This window comes from Balaenoptera ricei, chromosome 16, assembly GCF_028023285.1.
Source record: "Balaenoptera ricei isolate mBalRic1 chromosome 16, mBalRic1.hap2, whole genome shotgun sequence".
NCBI classification, from domain to species: domain Eukaryota; kingdom Metazoa; phylum Chordata; class Mammalia; order Artiodactyla; family Balaenopteridae; genus Balaenoptera; species Balaenoptera ricei.
This window is the reverse complement of record NC_082654.1, coordinates 37,510,057-37,531,358: the sequence shown is the minus strand read 5'-3', so window position 1 is coordinate 37,531,358 and position 21,302 is coordinate 37,510,057. Positions and strand designations below refer to the sequence as shown.

General features: G+C 40.0%; 1 protein-coding gene across 7 annotated transcripts in view; it reads left to right on the top strand.

Annotated features, from left to right (window-relative positions):
* Positions 1 to 21,302, top strand: part of LOC132351105 (interferon-induced protein with tetratricopeptide repeats 5) — a 165,229-nt gene that overhangs the window by 116,602 nt on the left and 27,325 nt on the right. For all 7 annotated transcript variants that reach the window (XR_009498087.1, XR_009498088.1, XR_009498089.1 and 4 more), the window contains exon 3: positions 7,066 to 7,214. The gene's annotated coding sequence lies outside the window, so the exon portion shown is untranslated. The remainder of the gene's footprint in view (positions 1 to 7,065; positions 7,215 to 21,302) is intronic.

Here is a 21,302-nt window from a genome sequence, read left to right as displayed (position 1 = left end):
GCATTTCTCTAATAATTAGTGATGTTGAGCATCTTTTCATGTGCTTCTTGGCCATCTGTATATCTTCTTTGAAGAAATGTCTATTTAGATCTTCTGCCCATTTTTGGATTGGGTTATTTTTTTGATATTGAACTGCATGAAATGCTTGTAAATTTTGGAGATTAATCTTTTGTCAGTTGCTTCGTTTGCAAATATTTTCTCCCATTCTAAGGGTTGTCTTCTTGTCTTGTTTATGGTTTCCTTTGCTGTGCAAAAGCTTTTAAGTTTCATTAGGTCCCATTTGTTTATTTTTATTTCCATTTCTCTAGGAGGTGGGTCAAAAAGGATCTTGCTGTGATTTATGTCATAGAGCGTTCTGCTTAGTTTCCTCTAAGAGTTTTATAGTGTCTGGCTTTACATTTAGGTCTTGAATCCATTTTGAGTTTATTTTTGTGTATGGTGTTAGGGAGTGTTCTAATTTCATTCTTTTACATGTAGCTGTCCAGTTTTCCCAGCACCATTTATTGAAGAGGCTGTCTTTTCTCCATTGTATATTCTTGCCTCCTTTATCAAAAATAAGGTGACCGTATGTGCGTGGGTTTATCTCTGGGCTTTCTATCTTGTTCCATTGATCTATATTTCTGTTTTTGTGCCAGTACCATACTGTCTTGATTACCATAGCTTTGTAATATACTCTGAAGTCTGGGAGCCTGATTCCTCCAGCTCTGTTTTTCTTTCTCAAGATTGCTTTGGCTATTCGGGGTCTTTTGTGTTTCCATACAAGTTGTGAAATTTTTTGTTCTAGTTCTTTGAAAAATGCCAGTGGTAGTTTGATAAGGATTGCATTGAATCTGTAGATTACTTTGGGTAGTATAGTCATTTTCACAATGTTGATTCTTCTAATCCAAGAACATGGTATATCTCTCCATCTGTTTGTATCATCTTTAATTTCTTTCATCAGTGTCTTATAGTTTTCTGCATACAGGTCTTTTGTCTCCTTAGGTAGATTTATTGCTAGGTATTTTATTCCTTTTGTTGCAGTGGTAAATGGGAGTGTTTCCTTAATTTGTCTTTCATATTTTTCTTCATTAGTGTATAGAAATGCAAGAGATTTCTGTGCATTAATTTTGTATCCTGTTACTTTACCAAATTCATTGATTAGCTCTAGTACTTTTCTGGTAGCATCTTTAAGATTCTCTATGTATAGTATCATGTCATCTGCAAAGAGTGACAGCTTTACTTCTTCTTTTCTGATTTGGATTCCTTTTATTTCTTTTTCTTCTCTGATTGCTGTGGCGAAAACTTCCAAAACTATGTCGAATAATACCAGTGAGAGTGAAGAAGACAAAAACCTTGTCTTGTTCCTGATCTTAGAGGAAATGGTTTCAGTTTTTCACCATTGAGAATGATGTTGGCTGTGGGCTTGTCGTAGATGGCCTTTATTATGTTGATGTAAGTTCCCTCTATGCCTACTTTCTGGAGGGTTTTTATCATAAATGGATGTTGAATTTTGTCAAAAGCTTTTTCTGCATCTATTGAGATGATCATATGGTTTTTCTCCTTCAGTTTGTTAATATGGTTTATCACATTGATTGATTTGCGTATATTGAAGAATCCTTGCATTCCTGGGATAAATCCCACTTGATCATGGTGTATGATCCTTTTAATGTGCTGTTGGATTCTGTTTGCTAGTATTTTGTCGAGGATTTTTGCATCTATGTTCATCAGTGATATTGGCCTGTAGTTTTCTTTCTTTGTGACATCTTTTTCTGGTTTTGGTATCAGGGTGATGGGGGCCTTGTAGAATGAGTTGGGGAGTGTTACTCCCTCTGCTATATTTTGGAAGAGTTTGAGAAGGATAGGTGTTAGCTCTTCTCTAAATGTTTGATAGAATTCACATGTGAAGCCATCTGGTCCCGGGATTTTGTTTGTTGGAAGATTTTTAATCACAGTCTCAATTTCAGTGCTTGTGATTGGTCTGTTTATATTTTCTATTTCTTCCTGGTTCAGTCTCGAATGGTTGTGCTTTTCTAAGAATCTGTCCATTTCTTCCAGGTTGTCCATTTTATTGGCATATAGTTGCTTGTAGTAATCACTCATGATCCTTTGTATTTCTGCAGTGTCAGTTTTTACTTCTTCTTTTTCATTTCTAATTCTATTGATTTGAGTCTTTTCCCTTTTTTTCTTGATGAGTCTGGCTAAGTGTTTATCAATTTTGTTTATCTTTTCAAAGAACCAGCTTTTAGTTTTATTGATCTTTGCTATTGTTTCCTTCATTTCTTTTTCATTTGCTTCTGATCTGATCTTTATGATTTCTTTCCTTCTGGTAACTTTGGGGTTTTTTGTTCTTCTTTCTCTAATTGCTTTAGGTGTAGGTTAGGTTGTTTATTTGAGATGTTTCTTGTTTCTTGAGGTAGGATTGTATTGCTATAAATTTCCCTCTTAGAACTGCTTTTGCTGCATCCCATGGGTTTTGGGTCGTCGTGTTTTCATTGTCATTTGTTTCTAGGTATTTTTTGATTTCCTCTTTGATTTCTTCAGTGATCTCTTGGTTATTAAGTAGTGTATTGTTTAGCCTCCATGTGTTTTAATTTTTTACAGATTTTTTTCCTGTAATTGATATCTAGTCTCATAGCATTGTGGTTGGAAAAGATACTTGATATGATTTCAATTTTCTTAAATTTACCAAGGCTTGATTTGTGACCCAAGATCTGATCTATCCTGGAGAATGTTCCATGAGCACTTGAGAAGAAAGTGTATTCTGTGGTTTTGAATGGAATGTCCTATAAATATCAATTAAGTCCATCTTGTTTAATGTATCATTTAAAGCTTGTGTTTCCTTATTTATTTTCATTTTGGATGATCTGTCCATTGGTGAAAGTAGGGTGTTAAAGTCCCCTACTATGATTGTGTTACCATTGATTTCCCCTTTTATGGCTGTTAGCATTTGCCTTATGTATTGAGGTGCTCCTATCTTTGGTGCATAAATACTTACAATTGTTATATCTTCTTCTTGGATTGACCCTTTGATCATTATGTAGTGTCCTTCTTTGTCCCTTGTAATAGTCTTTATTTTAAAGTCTATTTTTTCTGATATGAGAATTGCTACTGAAGCTTCCTTTTGATTTCCATTTACATGCAATATCTTTTTCCATCCCCTCACTTTCAGTCTGCACGTGTCCCTAGGTCTGAAGTGTGTCTCTTGTAGAAAGCAAATATACGGGTCTTGGTTTTGTATCCATTCAGCCAGTCTATGTCTTTTGGTTGGAACATTTAATCCATTTCCATTTAAGGTAGTTATGGATATTTATGTTCCTATTACCATTTTCTTAATTGTTTTGGGTTTGTTATTGTAGTCCTTTTCTTTCTGTTGTGTTTCCTGCCTAGAGAAGTTCCTTTAGCATTTGTTGTAAAGCTGATTTGGTGGTGCTGAATTCTCTTAGCTTTTGCTTGTCTGTAAAGGTTTTACTTTCTCCGTCAAATCTGAATGAGATCCTTCCTGGGTAGAGTAATCTTGGTTGTAGGTTTTTCCCTTTCATCATTTAAATATGTCCTGCCACTCTCTTCTGGCTTGCAGAGTTTCTGCTGAAAGATCAGCTGTTAACCTTATCGGGATTCCCTTGAATGTTATTTGTTGCTTTTCCCTTGCTGCTTTTAATATTTTTTCTTTGTATTTAATTTTGATAGTTTTTGTGTTTCTCCTTGGATTTATCCTGTATGGGACTCCACACTTCCTGGACTTGATTGACTCTTTCCTTTCCCATATTAGGGAAGTTTTCAACTATAATCTCTTCAAATATTTTCTCAGTCCCTTTTGTTTTCTCTTCTTCTTCTGGGACCCCTATAATTCGAATGTTGGTGCGTTTAATGTTGTCCCAGAGGTCTCTGAGACTGTCCTCAATTCTTTTCATTGTTTTTTCTTTATTCTGCTCTGTGGTAGTTATTTCCACTATTTTATCTTCCAGGTCACTTATCTGTTCTTCTGCCTCAGTTATACTGCTTGATTCCTTCTAGAGAACTTTTAATTTCATTTAAACTTTTAATTTCATTTCACTGTGTTTTTCATCCTTGTTTGTTTGCTCTTTAGTTCTTCTAGGTCCTTGTTAAACGTTTCTTGTATTTTCTCCATTCTATTTCCAAGATTTTGGATCATGTTTACTATCATTACTCTGAATTCTTTTTCAGGTAGACTGCCTATTTCCTCTTCATTTGTTAGGTCTGGTGGGTTTTTACCTTGCTCCTTCATCTGCTGTGTGTTTCTGTGTCTTCTCATTTCGCTTAACTTACTGTGTTTGGGGTCTCCTTTTCACAGGTTGCAGGTTTGTAGTTCCGTTATTTTTGGTGTCTGCCCCCAGTAGCTAAGGTTGGTTCAGTGGGTTGTGTAGACTTTCTGGTGGAGGGGACTGGTGCCTGTGGTCTGGTGGATGAGGCTGGATCTTGTCTTTCTGGTGAGCAGGACCACGTCCGGTGGTGTGTTTTGGGGTGTCTGTGACCTTATTATGATTTTAGGCAGCCTCTCTGCTAATGGGTGTGATTGTGTTCCTGTCTTGCTAGTTGTTTGGCATAGGGTGTCCAGCACTGTACCTTGCTGGTCGTTGAGTGGATTTGGGTCTTAGTGTTGAGATGGAGATCTCTGGGAGAGCTTTTGCCGTTTGATACTATGTGGAGCCGGGAGGTCTCTGTTGGACCAATGTCCTGAACTCGGCTCTCCCACCTCAGAGGCACAGGCCTGACACCTGGCTGGAGCACCAAGACCCTGTCAGCCACACGGCTCAGAAGAAAAGGGAGAAAAAAATTAATTATTTAATTAATTTAATTAAATTAAAAGTTAATAAAATAAAAAATAAAAAAATTATTAAAAATAAAAAATTAAAAAGTAATTAAGAAAAAGGAAAAAAAAGAAAGAAACAAACAAAGAAGAGAGCAACCAAACCAAAAAACAAATCCACCAATGATAACAAGCGCTAAAAACTATACTAAAAGAACAACAACAACAACAAAAAATGGACAGATAGAACCCTAGGACAAATGGTAGAAACAAAGCTATACAGACAAAATCACACTAAGAAGCATACATATACACACTCACAAAAAAGAGAAAAAGGAAAAATATATCTATATCTATATATATAAAAAAAAGAAGAGAGCAACCAAATCAATAAACAAATCTACCAATGATAATAAACTTTAAATACCAAACTAAGATAAACGTAAAATCAGAAACAAATTAGATGCAGAAAGCAAACCCCAAGTCTACATTTGCTCCCAAAGTCTACTGCCTCAATTGTGAGATGATTCGTCATCTATTCAGGTATTCCAGAGATGCAGGGTACATCAAGTAGATTGTGGAGACTTAATCTGCTGCTCCTGAGGCTGCTGGGAGAAATTTCCCTTTCTCTTCTTCATTCGCACAGCTCCTGGGGTTCAGCTTTGGATTTGGACCCACCTCTGCGTGTAGGTCACCTGAGGTCGTCTGTTCTTCGCTCAGACAGGACGGGGTTAAAGGAGCAGCTGATTCAGGGGCTCTGGCTCACAGAGGCCGGGGAGAGGGAGGGGTACGGAATGCGGGGTGAGCCTGCGGTGGCAGAGGCCAACATGACATTGCACCACCCTGTGGCGCGCCATGCGTTCTCCCGGGGAAATTGTCCTTGGATCATGGGACGCTGGCAGTGGCGGGCTGCACAGGCTCCCGGGAGGGGAGGTGTGGAGAGTGACCTGTGCTTGCACACAGGCTTCTTGGTGGCGGCAGCAGCAGCCTTAGCGTCTCATGCCCATCTCTGGGGTCCGCGCTGATAGCCGCGGCTGGTGCCCATCTCTGGAGCTTGTTTAGGCAGTGCTCTGAATCCCCTCGCCTCGTGCACCCCGAAACAATGGTCTCTTGCCTCTTAGGCAGGTCCACACTTTTTCCCGGACTCACTCCCGTCTAGCTGTGGCTCACTATCCCCCTTCAGGCTGTGTTCACGCAGCCAACCCCAGTCCTCTCCCTGGGGTCTGACCTCCGAAGCCCGAGCCTCAGCTCCCAGCCCCTGCCCGTCCCGGCGGGTGAGCAGACAAGCCTCTCAGGCTGGTGAGTGCTGGTCGGCACCGATCCTCTGTGCGGGAAGCTCTCCGCTTTGCCCTCTGCACCCCTGTTGCTGCGCTCTCCTTCGTGGCTCCGAAGCTTCCCCCCCGCCCACCCCCTGTCCCCGCCAGTGAAGAGGCTTCCTAGTGTGTGGAAACTTTTCCTCCTTCACAGCTCCCTCCCAGAGGGGCAGGTCCCATCCCTATTCTTTTGTCTCTGTTTTTTCTTTTTTCTTTTGCTCTCCTGTGGTCCATGGGGAGTTTCTTGCCTGTTGGGAGGTCTGAGTTCTTCTGCCAGCGTTCAGTCGGTGTTCTGTAGGAGTTGTTCCACATGTAGATGTATTTCTGATGTATTTGTGGGGAGGAAGGTGGTCTCCACGTCTTACTCCTCCACCATCTTGAAGGTCTCTCTTCCAACCAGTTATTTTTTAAAGTTTTGAAGAAGAGAAAGAAAACCTCACAGGCTTTCCTCCATCTAAGTCACCAGTTATAGGGACTCTAGCAAAGCACAGAGCAATTCTTTTGTTTATGTCATTAAATGCTGTGTGCGTGTGTTTGTTTGTTCAGATTTAGCTCGGCTGATTCTATCTCTGGCAGAATGATTTTCATCTTTTGAGAAGTGAGTAACTGTGGATTGTTGATGATGCTGCTGATAGAGAAGGTCACTCCCATCTGCTTCCCCCTTTGGGGCTCCCCCAACTCAAGGCTGTTGAACAAGCTGGTGCCATGGGGTGGGCAGTGTGGAGGTGAAGTAGGAGAAGACGGAATGAGGAATCTCCTTTCTCTAAGGCTGGAGGGTTGGAGGAGCTGGGAATGGGAGGAGAAACCCCTTTGCTTGCCTTGGAATCCAACCAGGGAGGAAGGGGGAAATGCAGCATTTCTCCTAAACAGTACTATCCAATAGAATTTTCTGCAATGGTGGAAATGTTCTATATTGGCACAGTCCAAAATGACTATGAAATGTGGCTATTTACATTTAAATTTTAATTAAAATTCAGGTTTTTTGTGTGTTTGTTTCTTTCTTAGTGCAAGTCTGTTGCAGTAATCACATTTCAAGTGCTCTGCATCGATGTGCAGCTCGTAGCTGCCATACTGGACAGCATATAAAACATCCCCTTCATCACAGGAAGTTCTACTGGACAGCGGTGGCTAGAGGCCAGGATTTTGGTAAGGAGGTGAGCTCAGATATTTCAGCTTTTCCTAATTCTACTCAGAATCTCATCTGTCCTAAGGGAAGTGGAGGAATTGATCATTAAACCTAAGCCATTGAGTCCTTGTGAGAGTCAAAATGGGATAATCCATAGAATGTGCTGGATGCAATGCCCTGCACATAGTAAATGTGCAAGACGTCTTAACCAGTATTTGTATTAATAATAATTTTACATGTTTAAAAGTTGGGAGGGACATGGTACTACAGTTGGATCATTATTAGTTAAATAAACTTTTGCTAATGTGGTCAGCTACTCTGGTACCTCAACTACCATTTATGGCTGTGCTCCAACCCCCTCCCCTAGCTTCTTCCTCCCCTCTCTGAGTTGGACACTACCTGTACTGTTCTGGCCTAGAGACACAGCATACCTAGTCAAATCCCTACCATTTGTAACCAATAAATAACAAGTGTGTGAACTAAAATCATACTGTGCCATGGTTCAGGGGAATCAATTTTCAGATGAGATTCTCAGAAGCGTAACACCTTAGGGTACATCCATTATAGAAGGAATTGTTTGTTCCTGTTATTTGGTCAAACAAGGATGTGTGGACTCAGCAGAGAGAAACGAGAACATTGGTTCCAGATAAATAATATTTGGGGTGTCCACGTCAGACTGGAAGCTACCAGAAGGTTGGGGGTAGGGGATGGAAATGTGAAGCTTTTGCCTAAATAGAATTTGAAAGTTTATTTCCATGGCTAATAGAGATTCTAAGGATAACTACAAACAGCATAAAAAAGATGCAAGTATATTATGCTGTCAGTTATACAAATGAGGGCAGCACATGGAATGGGAAATTGTGATTCTTCCCAGGACACCAAGAAACAGACTTCTGAATAACCTTTTCTCAAATTCCTGTTCTTCTGACTTCTTTCATAAGATCACATCCTATGGGCACCTTTCAGATTCCACTTTCTTTATTGTCTCCTTGGTTCCTTTTTCATCACATCACTTCTTTTCATATGAAGGTTTTCTTAGAATTTAGCCCCTATTTCTCTGCTTTCCCTTCTTTGCCCAAATCCTGATCTCCCTCTTGTCATGACTGTGGCTAACACCTGCCCGTCAGAAGCAGTGCATTTCCAAGTCTCACCTCTCTCTGAACTCCATTTATCACCAGACCCCCAGTGGATATTGTCACTTAAATCCTCCCCACCCCATCACTTCCAATGTTAACCTATCAGGAACTTGCTAGCTGGGTGACCTTGGATAAGTTACATAACAACTCAAAACTTCAGTTTCTTCACTTATGAAACAAGCAAAATAACAACACCTTCCTTCCAGGGCTACTGTGAAGGTTAAATGAGACATTTATGTGTGAAGTGCCTAGCACAGTAGCTAATGCATAGTAAGTACTTAATCAGTGTTAGCAGAATGATTCACAATAGCCAAGATATGGAAACGACCTACGTGTCTGTTGACCGATGAATGGATAAAGAAGATGTGATCTATATATATACATATATATATACACAATGGAATATTATTCAGTTATAAAACAAGAAGATCCTGCCATTTGCGACAACATGGATGAACCTGGAGGACATAATGCTATGTGAATAAGCCAGACACAGAAAGACAAATACTGTATGATCTCAATTATATGTGGAATCTAAAAAATTTAAATTCACAGAAGCAGAGAATAGAACAGTGGTTGCCAGGGCCTGGGTGTTGTGGGAAATGGGGTCAAAGGGTATAAACTTTTACTTATAAGATGCATAAATATTGGGGATCTAATGTACAGCATGGTGACTATAGTTAATAATACTGTATTGTGTACTGAAATTTACAAAGTGAGTAGGTCTTAAGTGTTCTCACCACACACACACAAAAGGTAACTATATTAGGTGATGGGTGTTTCAGTTAGCTTGGTTGTGGGAATCATTTCACAATGTATACATATATCATATCATCAGGCTGTACACTTTAAGTATATTGAATTTTCATTTGTCAATTATGCCTCAATAAAGTTGAGGGGAAAATTTTAAAAAAAATGAATGTTAGCTGAACATACAGCAAATACAAATACTCTTCCCTTGACCCCATAGAATATAAGCTATTTGATGGCAGAAAACTTCTCAGTCTCATTTACTGTTCCCCCAGTGCTGACAGAGTAGGAACTTCAATAAATCTTTGTGGAATGAGTGAATGTTAGTTACGCATCACCTTTGTTGCCACCTCTGTGATTCTTCCTCTTATAGATTCATTCGATTAGGATTTATGACATTTATTCTGAGCTAAGTCAGCAACCGTGAGCAGGACCAAGATAGCCCCACACTATGACTTTCTTCCTAGTTCAGGGCTACTGTGCAGGTTGAGAATTCTCTGACCCAGCTAGGACTCCTTCCGAGAACACATCGGGGATAAGAAAGTTTACATGGAGAATGGGAAAGAGAGAGAAACTGCTGGTTTTGTCACCCAACCAGATGTGGAGTATGACCCAAAAAACGATGAGAAAGTCCCCATGGTCTGACCCACAGACTTTGTGACCTGCCCTTTCTTGCTCCCATAGGATCAGCACAAAGGTCCTACTGATTTTAATAACATTGAGCTTTGTTTCCCAGTTAATTTCTTCAAAATCTTTCAAATGAATGCTCAGACTTTTATGTCATTTTTTCCTGAATTATGCATTTGGGTTTAACGTTTGGTTTCTCCAAATGAAATTTAAATAAAATTATCTAACTTTCATCATGTTAAGAGATGATGTACACCTCCTTCCCTTCTCTAAACAGCTGTTGGGAGAGCTGTGAGGAATTTAATGACTTCCTATAATGTCCCAGGCCCTGTGTATAGATTTCCTTTGAGTCTCACAGGACCTATTTTCCAATTGAGGGAAAGTGGCTTAGAGTGGTTAAATAAATTGCCCAATATTATGCAACTAGAAAACTGTGCTGGTATATGAAATCAGGTCTGTCTACTCTGGGATAGATTGATTGCAAGAACAGCTGGGATTCTCCATCCCTGTTTCCATATCCTTTGCAATGTGAATTAGCTCTGCCCATCGGGAAGTGGGGCCTGTTTCCCCACCCCTTGAATCAGTGGGGAAGAGGAACAGTGGTGGGCCAGTGCTGAGTCTAGATATTAGGGGGCCATGCCACCACTGGCTCTCTCTCAGTACCCTGCATCACCATGAGAATGAGCCTGAGCTAGCCTACTGGAAGATGAGCGAACACATGGGGCCAAGCTCAGTCAGCTCAGTCACCCCAGCCAAGGCCCCAGACACCAGGAGAGCCAGACCAACATTAGCAGAGCCAGCTGCTACCCCCTTGGCAGGCTTCAGGGGCATGAGTGAGCCCACCTAGACCAGCTCAGATCAGCAGAACTGCCCAGCCTACATGCTCACGCACAAAAATAAAGGTTTCCTGTTGTAGCCACTGCAGGGTTGTTGTGGTTTGTCATGCAGCGTTATTTAGCCAAGAGATGACTACTATAAATTCAGTGTCTGCAGATCTTGTATTTACTTTAGAAGAGTATAAGAGAAAAGTTTTTGCAAACACATCTATCAGAAGTCTTTTTTCCCCAGTTTTTATTGTGCTAGTATGTTCTTTTCAATGACTCAAGGGGAAAAAAAAGTGAGCAATATATTAGAAGAGAAAATAAATTGTTTGTGTTTAATGGGCCAACTTAATGAGCGACTGAATTGCAAACTGAACTACAGTGCCTGTCTCTCCATCTCTATCATCAGACAAATCCAACGCAAACAAATCAACCAGTATTTTTGAGTGTCTAGCTTGTGCGCAGTACAATAGTATTTAAGACAGCGTTCCTGTCTTCAAGGAATTTACAATCTAGTTGAAGTAACCACGCAAATGAGAGAAGTTGAATAACAATAAAAGATTTCAAAAACACCGTCACCACAATCTAACATTTCAAAAAGAAAAGGTGCATGATCATTTTGATAAAGGAAGTCAACACCTGCTAGAATTCAGAGGAGAAGCTAAATGCTTGGGACAGATGCTGCTTAAGGTAAAGGCTGACTTTACAGGTGAGTCTGGAACTCCTTGGAGCATGTCAGTAAGCAGATAAGAAGGCTCTCATGGTAGGTGAAACTGCAGGTAACAATATTAGCAGTGGGAAAGTGCAAGGTGTATTTGGCAGTGAGTAAATAAGTCATTTTGACGAGAACAGGGAAAATCAATAGGACAAAGTGACTGATTAGATAGGGAGTGAAAGAGACACGAGAAGCATGTGTGTCTCCAGCCGGGAGGATGGTGATCATTAACAGAGAGAGGAGTTAAGAGGTGGCAGTTGGTGAACTATTCAATATATGACACGTGGAGCTTGAGATGGGAGTGAAATCCCCAGCAGACTGTTGGAAATTTAGGTCAGGGGCCAAGGGAGAAGGTCACAGTTAGAGATAAGGCTCGAAAATCTTCAGAGCAAGAGAGCTGAGATGAAACCAGAGCAGGAGGACACGGCCTGGACCTCGGGGAATGCTCGCAATGTCTAGTGGAGGAGATAGGATAGATGCACAGCTGACTGCTAAGCGGGATGGAGCGAGTGCCTCATGAGTCACATAAGCGTGATAACCATTCAGAGGCAGGAGAGAGGTGTACACCAGCAGAGCGGAAACATTCTCTTTCAAGAGAAGAATGAGTGATAATAAGCAGGACCTGCTCACAGCAGGACCAGACGGCTTCTGTAAGTCATTGGAAGGGATGCATTGTTCCAGCTAGACAGCTCACCTGCTAACATCAGAAACACAGGGAAGGCTGGTTAGACTTTATTTGCAAAAAAACCAACCAGCCAGCTTTGTTTGGGGCTGATTTACCCTTTTTGACTCTCTGTGTTGATCTTCTTAATGGATTAATTAGCAAGTTTCTGCTTCACCTTTATTCATTTTTGATAAATTCAGAAAGTGCAAATTGAAGCAAGCATTTGATGAGGATAAAGCCAATCCAAATAAATAAGGCATCGAGGTAAAAGAACAATGGCCAAATGCCCCTTTAGTTTCTGTGCTAAAGTATATCTTAATAGTTATACAAATTAACACATACTGGGTACTATTGTATCAGTCTTTTTCAGCAGAGACACATTTATACATTCATATGAACTAGTTCTCGTGATTATAGTCGATGACACGACAGCATCATTAAGCGAAGAAAATATAATTCATCCCAACCACTGGAAGAACCACTCAAAGAGTTTCTAGCAATATAAATAATAACCATTGGTTCTATTTTATTTCAGTAGAGTGTGAAGAGTAGAAAAACACGAAGTGAAAACAAAGGCTACCTTGGTTTTTATACATTTATAAAAAGGAGCCATAAGTCTGCCAGCAAACGGCTTGCCGGTTGCTTTAAGTGTTTCCAACCAATCTGAAGGTTAGTTGAAAGCAGTGTATCTTATAAGCAGACACATCAACATTAACCTTCTGGTCTATATCTGCTCCAAGTGCTCTGTTCCAGAAACACTACATGTAGGAACCGGTATGTTAATAGGCTTTCCAAACGGCTCAGCACCCTAAAATTGAAGAACCATGACCTAGGTATCCTAGGGAGACCCAAGGATAGTTGGGAAGGTGCCCCAGTGGACAGGACCCAGACCTCCCCTTTTCCTTTTCTCCTTCTTTAAGCAGAGCAGCTCTCCTCTATGATTTTATTGTGTTGGGCTTCCAATCCATTCCATTCATCAAGCCAGAAATCTAAGAGTCGTCCCTTACCTCCCACATCAATCCGTCTGCACGTGCTGTCAATGAACTCATCAAAATCTACCTTAAAATCCGCCTCACTTTTTTCCATCTGCGTTGCCAGCACCCTAATCCCGCTTGCCGCCTTCTCTTGCCTACTCCCGTCATAGCAGCCTAACCCATCTACTTGTTTTTGCTCTAAGCCTCTGCCATGAGAACACCAAGAATTTTTTTCTCAAAACTTAAATTAGATCACATTGCCTTGCAGCTTATAACTTTTCTATGGCTCCCAAAGCACCAATCTGGGCTCCTCTGACCATGGCCCATAAGTGTGTCATGCCCCTGCCTATCGCTGCATCATCTTGTGCCGCATTCCCCATGTCTGTTTTTTTTTCTTAGCATCAAGCCAAGGACGTAGAGTCTTTACATCTGTTCTTCCTCCTGCCTGGAAAGCTCTTCATCTTTTTTTTTTTTTTTTTTTATCTGCAAAGACCTCAACTTAAATATCACCTCCCCAGAGGTCTTCTAAGACCACTCTATTTAAACTCAATCTCTCTCCTCCATTATTCTCCATCTTAGCACTTTCTTTCTCCTTCATAATTTTTATCTCAACTTGAGTTTTTTGTTGCTGTTTGCTTTCATTTTGTTTGGCCCTAAACTAAAAGCTCAATGAGAATAGGAACCATGCCCATCGTGTTCACCATTGTGCCTCTGGTACCTAGCATGGTGCTTGGCATATATCAGGAACTCAGTTATTGGATGAATGAATGGTTTAAAGGATTCGAAGTTTTCAAGGTGTGGAGTCCCTGAGATAGACAAGTTAGACATTTTGGTTGGGATGAGAGTGTGCATTTAGAAATTAAATTCCATTCCAGAGTTATACTGGTGACCGGTGATCTGAAATTCTCAAGCCCATGCTCTTCCAGCCTAGTGGAGCTAGATCATATTATTGTTGGGAAACTTCTATGAAGCTAAAAGGTTGTTTTGCCCCTTATGAAGAGAGATGTATTCCTGTTTATCTATAAGTACAAATTTATCACAATAAGAAATAAGAATTTGAGCCCTTTGGGGGAGAATGCCAATTGATTATACAGCATGCATTATTAATACTTATTATGGTTATATTAAAACTCATATGAATCTCATGTAATCTCATTTTAAAAGTATAGGCTTTTGGCCAAGAACATTATGACTATCTAGTTTGGCATTAGCATCATCTGGAGAGGGTCTAAGGCAGGATTATTGAAGTAGATTTGACTGCTTGCTAACAGTGCGTTGTATTTCCCGTCACTGATGGAGGGGGACGTGGAAGAGGAGGGGGTGGTATCGTGCTGGGAGGGGTGGGATGGATGAGGATGATGAGAACTAGCTCTAAGCTCCCTTCCAACTGCTTCTGATTCTTCAATTCCAGCTGAGCCAATTCAGCCTAACTAAACAGTTACTGAGGGCCTTCTGAGTGCCAGGAACTGAGCTGGGAGCATGACCGTGAACAATTTAGACACCCACTCTGCCCTAACAGAATCTGGAGACGGTCAGTGAGAGGTGAACACGACCTGGTAAAACCAGATGGTGACATCAGTCAGCACTTGGCTGTCCTCTTGGAATGTCAGTGTGGCACAAGAATTAGCCACGTGTAGTGAACAATCAAAAAAATAGCACTTTCTTAAATGGTATAAAATATTTCTAGCCCCCATATAAAAAAAATGACCACTGGACATGTTTGAAATGGCCCCAGAATTTGAAGTCCCAACTGGCTTCACTTAAATGTTCCTTCATCTCCTCATTTGTTTGAGCTCTTTAGCAATACCTACATGTTTATTGTATTTCCTGTGTGATATTGAGCCATTTTTTTCTTAATGTAATAGTAAAATCCATATGCACTTCTCTTATTAGATTTATGAAATAATGGAATGTCTGACTTACCCAGAATTTCTTGATATGTAAGCCTGCAGCTGTTTTCCAATACCCTGTTGTGTTCATAGTTACTTATTCAAATTTGATAGAACGATCGTGGTGCTGATTTGTAACTCATGGCAACCAGAGCATCTTTTACTTTCTCATTAGCCCCTCTGCAATAATCATCATTTTCCACATTAGGTACTACATTCATTGTGAGTATAAATCATACTCTTCTGAATTGTCTCAACACCAACATTGCCAAGTAGCTGGCTCATTTCGCACCTACCTTTTGTTTAAGTTGACAATAGTTGTCTCACTGGTTGTAAGACATTTCCTCCACTTTTTTCAGCTATTTTATGACTTAGAGGAAAAAATACAGATTATGTGATGATGTTGGGCAAGTCATTCACTTCTCTGGGCCTGTTATTTAATCTGTAGAATTAGAGGATTTAATTAGGTTAGAGGTTAAGCTACTGGACAAGGAGGCAAATTTAGCTCTCAGATGAGCTTGGAATGGCCTTCACAGCATTGAGATAATTCATTGGCAGCTCTCTAAAATTGGGAGATTTCCCATGAAACTCCAGATTTCTGGCTTCTCTTTGAAAGATCAACATCTGAATTCCCTTGACAAATCTGGCCCCAGAGACTCCTTGCCTCCATCTCACATCCTTCTCACATTCACTAGTGACAGGGGAGGAAGACACAGCTAGCCCCTCGCATTTCTCTTCTGATAGCACCTGAAGATGGTTACACCGCATGCCCTGTTCCTGCTGAAAGCTAACGGGAGACTTAGAAAAACCAGACTCAGAAAGGGAAGCTCTCTTAATGGCCTAGAAAATTCCTTGAGGAAAGAGAAAAACAGCGACCTCACCTATACCGTAGCCTTTGGCCACTGTCCATGTTGTGGTCTTGCATTGCTCAATAGTTATCATGGTTTGGGTTAATACATTTGTTTAAAAAAACTTGGGGGGAGGGGTGGGGTGGAGGACAAGGTGATTTATCTTGACTCCTTGCCCTTCCTGGTTCTGTGAATCCACCTTCCTTAAAACAGTTCTTTCTGTTTGGTAACTTTAGGAGAAGGTGTGTGTGTGTTGAGGGGAGCAGGTCTTGTTTTGGGTTTAAAAAAAAAAAAAGAAGAGAGAAGAAAATTCTAGCCTGAGCTTATTGGGAGAGAGTGGTCTTTAAATTAGACACCTGTTCTTCACTTAATTGCAGACCCCAACTGGCCCATTTTATTTATTTATCTGTCTGGCCCCTCTAGGCGTCTGAGTTTCCACTAGGTAATCTCTAAATTCCCTTCCATCTTAACGAACCTAAACGTTTTAAAGATATTCTTTCAAAGGGGCCGAGCCTCTGCAGGCAGGTATATCCCTGCCTCCCTCTCCTGACAGAATATCACCAGTCTAAACACAAAGATACAACCCTTGTCTGGGTTCCATTAAATCCCCAGAAAAATCCCTAGCACGTAGAAGGCACTTAGTAAATATTTGTGGAATGAAGTATTCAGGGTTAGCAATTACCTTTGGAAAGGATCTATGGTGATTAACAGAGCAAATTAGTGTTTAAGAGAGCCCAGACAATCACCTTAATGGCAATATCATTATATTTTATGTTACCCAGTAGAGAGGGATAGCTAGCCTAAAATGCTTTGGTTTAAATATTTTGTTGTTTTTTAAACTCCCTGTTAACATGTCCTGGGTATAAATACAGTCAGGCTTTTAGATTTCAATTTTATTTCTACAGAAGGATAGGTATATATTCCAGGCAGTAGTGAAGAAAAACAGTAAGCCTGGTCTTAAAGGAATAAGGATTTGCCTCCTTAACTAAGATAGGCTTAAAAAAAAGCACTTCATGAAAATCAGGTTTCTGAACGGAGCCAGGGCGGGGATAGGTGGCAGAACGCTGCCCCCTTGTGTTTAGTATTAGAACTTACAACCTAAGTGCCCACACAGATACGGAGAACAAACTAGTGGTTACCAGAGAGGAGAGGGAAGGGGGAGGGGCAAGATAGGGGTAGAAGATTAAGAGCAACCAAAACTAAATAAATGAATTTATTTAAAAAAAAAAAAAAAGAGAGATACAAACTTCAATGTACAAAATAAATAAGCAACAAGGATATATTGTACAGCACAGGGAAATATAGCCACTATTTTGTAATAATTTTAAGTGGAGTATAATCTATAAAAATACTGAATCACTACGTTGATCACCTGAAACTAATATTGTAAATCAGCTATACTTCAATTAAGTTACTTAATTAATTAAAAGTTCAATCTGGAAAGGTAAAAGAAAAGAATGCTGCAGTATTTGGAAAAGTACACACAAATAATCTTCTCAGAGGAAGAGATTGAGAAAACTGCCTCATTTGACTTCAGTATAAACTAGCAATCCTAACAAACCAGCCGGCAGCGCTGGATGGAGAGCAAAGATTTTAGACATTTAAAATTACTTAAAAAACCCACCAACAAATACATATTGAACATCTAGATGGAAGTCATTGGAATGGAGGTGGTGTATAAGATCATGGAGTTCCAAGGAAGAATTCCACACCCCTAAATTTGGATGGTTCTTTGTAGGGTTTAATGGCTCCTACTTCTCTGCAAGACAGGGAGCTTTGTGCCGACGACCACCCTTCCTTCAAAGCCTTACCATCCTAAACCCCATGCCTCAAGACTGTCAAAGAGTTGATACCACTTTGCCTTGTCTGTTATTGAGAACTAGTCTAATATTGATAACAATACCTCACATTTTATGGAATATATACATTTGCCATGCACTGCTCTGTGTGTTTTACATACATTCAGTCATTCACTCTGCATAATGACCCAGCGAGGGGAATATTAGTATTGTCTCATTTTACAAGTGAGTAACCAAGCCACGGAAAGATTACTCTGTTACGAGGTACCCACTGGTAAGCTGGCGAGGCTGACTACTCACTCTGTCATGCTGTCTCTCAATGACAATAGCTAGCCGGAGGGCCTCCAAAAATTGTTCTGCAGGTTGTTCATTGTGCAAGGTTGCTGCCCAAGGGAGCTTGGGAACAGTAATCCAATCCCCACTCAGCTTGCCAAACTGTAAGCCTGCGGGGCTGCATCTGCCCAGAGAGGTCTTTACCTAATTAGCACAAAGGTGCTGGGAGCCAAGTACTGAATTGAATGCTTTGTATTATCTCATTTCATCCATTTGTCCCCAAGCCTCTGCCCATTCTGTTTTCAAGACCCCAGTGCTTCCTACACATGCAAAGAACTCTGTATTGCTTATGTTTTAAGAACTTTAGGGCACATGAATCATTTGTAGACCTACCTATGAACACCACTTACTTGCTTTGATTTTTTTTGTCTGTCAAAAGATGCTCCAGGTGTTAACTGCTTGGGCAGCTTTAATTAAGCAAGTAGGTCAACTAGGGGAGAATGCATAACTTTGAAATAAGCTCTTAATAATTTAAAACATAAACTATTTTAAACCTATATTTTCTGCATCTTTAGTAGCAATATTTGTATCCAGTAATTTACTCATTTTGCATACAACAAACGCTTCTTTTTTTGTTTGTTTGGTTGGGTTTTTTTGTTTTATGTTTTTTTTTGACCGCCAGGCACTATTTGGTAATGAGGATTCAATAAACAATAAAATTATTGTTACCCTAAATAAATTCCTAGTCAAATAAAGGAGAAATATAGGAAATGGAACTCACTTATTTATCATTACATATTTAAGGGTTATTATATGTCAAATTCTCTTGGGCACTAAAGGTACAAAGAAGCTCTGAACTATTATCACCAGACAGGACAAATGCTTCTCATACTAAAATATATTTCAGTCAAGTCAAAGTTACCTCACCTAACTAAACTAAACAAACTAGGAGTATCCAGTACAGAGATCACTTACTTAAAAGTGCTGTAATTTCCTCACAGAATCTTCTTGGACCACTCTCTCTGATGATAGTCTCAGGAAGATACTCAAAATGGAATTGCTTTTTAAACTGTTAAAATTCTTGAGAAGCCCTGAGCTTAATGACACTGACTACCTTAAAGAGAATAACATTTTTATGCATAATATAAACACCAATGAGTATGAATCTTTAAGTCCTCAAAATTAGTAACAATTAGCATAGTGCCTCCCAGATTACAGTGCATTTTCACAGTCATTTTTCATTTGATACTCATAAAACCCGACAAGGAAGGTTTTAATTTACTTTCATCTCTTTCTAGAGGATTAAGCAAGACCAGTGAGATTTGTCCATGGTCCTTTAGGTAATAGGCGGAGCCAGGTCTATAAATCAAACCAAGTATCATGTAGATTTCACAATGACATTACAAAATCCCCTATAGTATTTTGTTATTCCAGTCTTGACTGGGGTATTATTATTTACTGCCAGCTTAATAACAAGATTCAAGCTACAATAATTCAGTATGAAATAGATATTTTAAAAACACATCTGAAAAGTAATCTCTACTGACCCGGAAGCCACTGTTGCTTATAACAGCATGTAATGGCCAGATCCACGACATATTGTATGCTGTAGTGTCAAAACATCCATAATGGCTGATTCATTAGGATTCATTTGGCTTTGCAGTGAAAGCAGTTCTTGATATAATTTTACAGTGTAATTTAGTTAATTTCACTAAATAGTATTGGGACAGACCAGGAAATTCCCAAGAAAGTAATGCCATCTAGAGGTAAAATCAGGCAGATGACATGTACCTGCAACAAATTGCAAATAAAATATATAGAATAGTTTATTTAACCATAAAAAGGAATGAAATATTAATACGTGCCACATCATGGATGAATCTTGAAAATATTGTGCCAAGTCAAAGAACCCAGACACAAAAGATTATGATGTATGTATGATTCCATTTATATGAAATATCCAGAATAGGTAAATCCATAGAGACAGAAAGCACATTAGTGTTTGCCAGGGGCTAAGGAAGTAACTGCTTTATGGGCAGGGGGCTTTCTTTTGGGGTGATGAAGATGTTTTAGAACTAGATAGTAGATGCATAAGGTTGTGAATATATTAAATGCCCCTGAATTGCTCTCTTTAAAATGGGCAAAGTCAATTGAAACACTTCTGGAAAGGATTCACCATTCTAGATGCCATTAAGTGAATTTTGCCTCATTTTAAAATGTTTTAAATAAAATAAATATATAGAATGTATTAATCTGTAATACCTTCATTTATACAAAACGAGTGTTAAACCACATGTGTCCTGTCATTTGTTGACTGAGGCAATGTTCTAGGCACAAAGAGAATATGAAGATGCATAACCCAGTTTTTATCCTTAAAAGCTACAAGTCAGTGGTGAAGGGTTGTACGTTCAAAAAACAGGACTAGATGGTGGGACGTGATAAGTGGCATAAGGGAGAGAAAAGATAACTACAGGCATACCTCAGAGATATCGTGGGTTTTGTTGGAGACCACGGCAATAAAGCAAGTCACATGAATTTTTTGGTTTTCCAGTGCATATAAAAGTTAATTTACAATATACTGAAGTCTTTTAAGCGTGCAATAGTATTATGTCTAAAAAATATATACATACTTTATTAAACAAAATTTATTTATTTTTGGCTGCGTTGGGTCTTCGTTGCTGCGCGCGGGCTTTCTCTAGTTGGTAAGTGAGGGCTACTCTTCGTTGCGTTGTGCAGGCTTCTCATTGCGGTGGCCTCTCTTGTTGCAGAGCATGGGCTCTAGGCACGTGGGCTTCAGTAGTTGCGGCGCTTGGGCTCAGTAGTTGTGGCTCGCGGGCTCTAGAGTGCGGGCTCAGTAGTTGTGGTGCACGGGCTTAGTTGCTCCACAGCACGTGGGATCTTCCCGGACCAGGGCTTGAACCCGTGTCCCCTGCACTGGCAGGCGGATTCTTAACCACTGTGCCACCAGGGAAGCCCTACATACTTTAATTTAAAAATACTTTATTGCTAAAAAATGTTAACCATCATCTAAGTCTTTAGCAAGTTGTAATCTTTTTGCTGGTGGAGGGCCTGGCCTTGATGCTGAAGGCTGCTGACTGATCAGGGCAGTGGCTGAAGGTTGGGGTGGCTGCGGCAGTTTCTTAAAATAAGAACAGTGAAGTTTGCCACATCAATTGACTCTTCTTTTCATGAACGATTTTCTCTGCAGCATGCACTGCTGTTTGATAGCATTTTACCCACAGTAGAACGTCTTTCCAAATTGAAGTTAATACTCTCAAACCCTGCCACTGCTTTGTCAACTACGTTTATGTACTATTCTAAATCCTTTGTTGTCATTTCAACAGTCTTCACAGTATCGTCACCAGGAGTAGATTCCATCTCAAGAAATCACTTTCTTTACTCATCCATGAGAAGCAACTCCTCATCTGCAAAAGTTTTATTGTGAGATTGCAGCAATTCAGTCACATCTTCAGGCTCCACTTCTGATTCTAGTTCTCTTGTTATTTCCACTACATCTGCAGTTACTTCCTCTGCTGGGGTCCTGAACCCCTCAAAGGCATCCATGAGGGCTGGAATCAACTTCTTCCAAATTCCTGTTAATGTTGATATCTTGACCTATT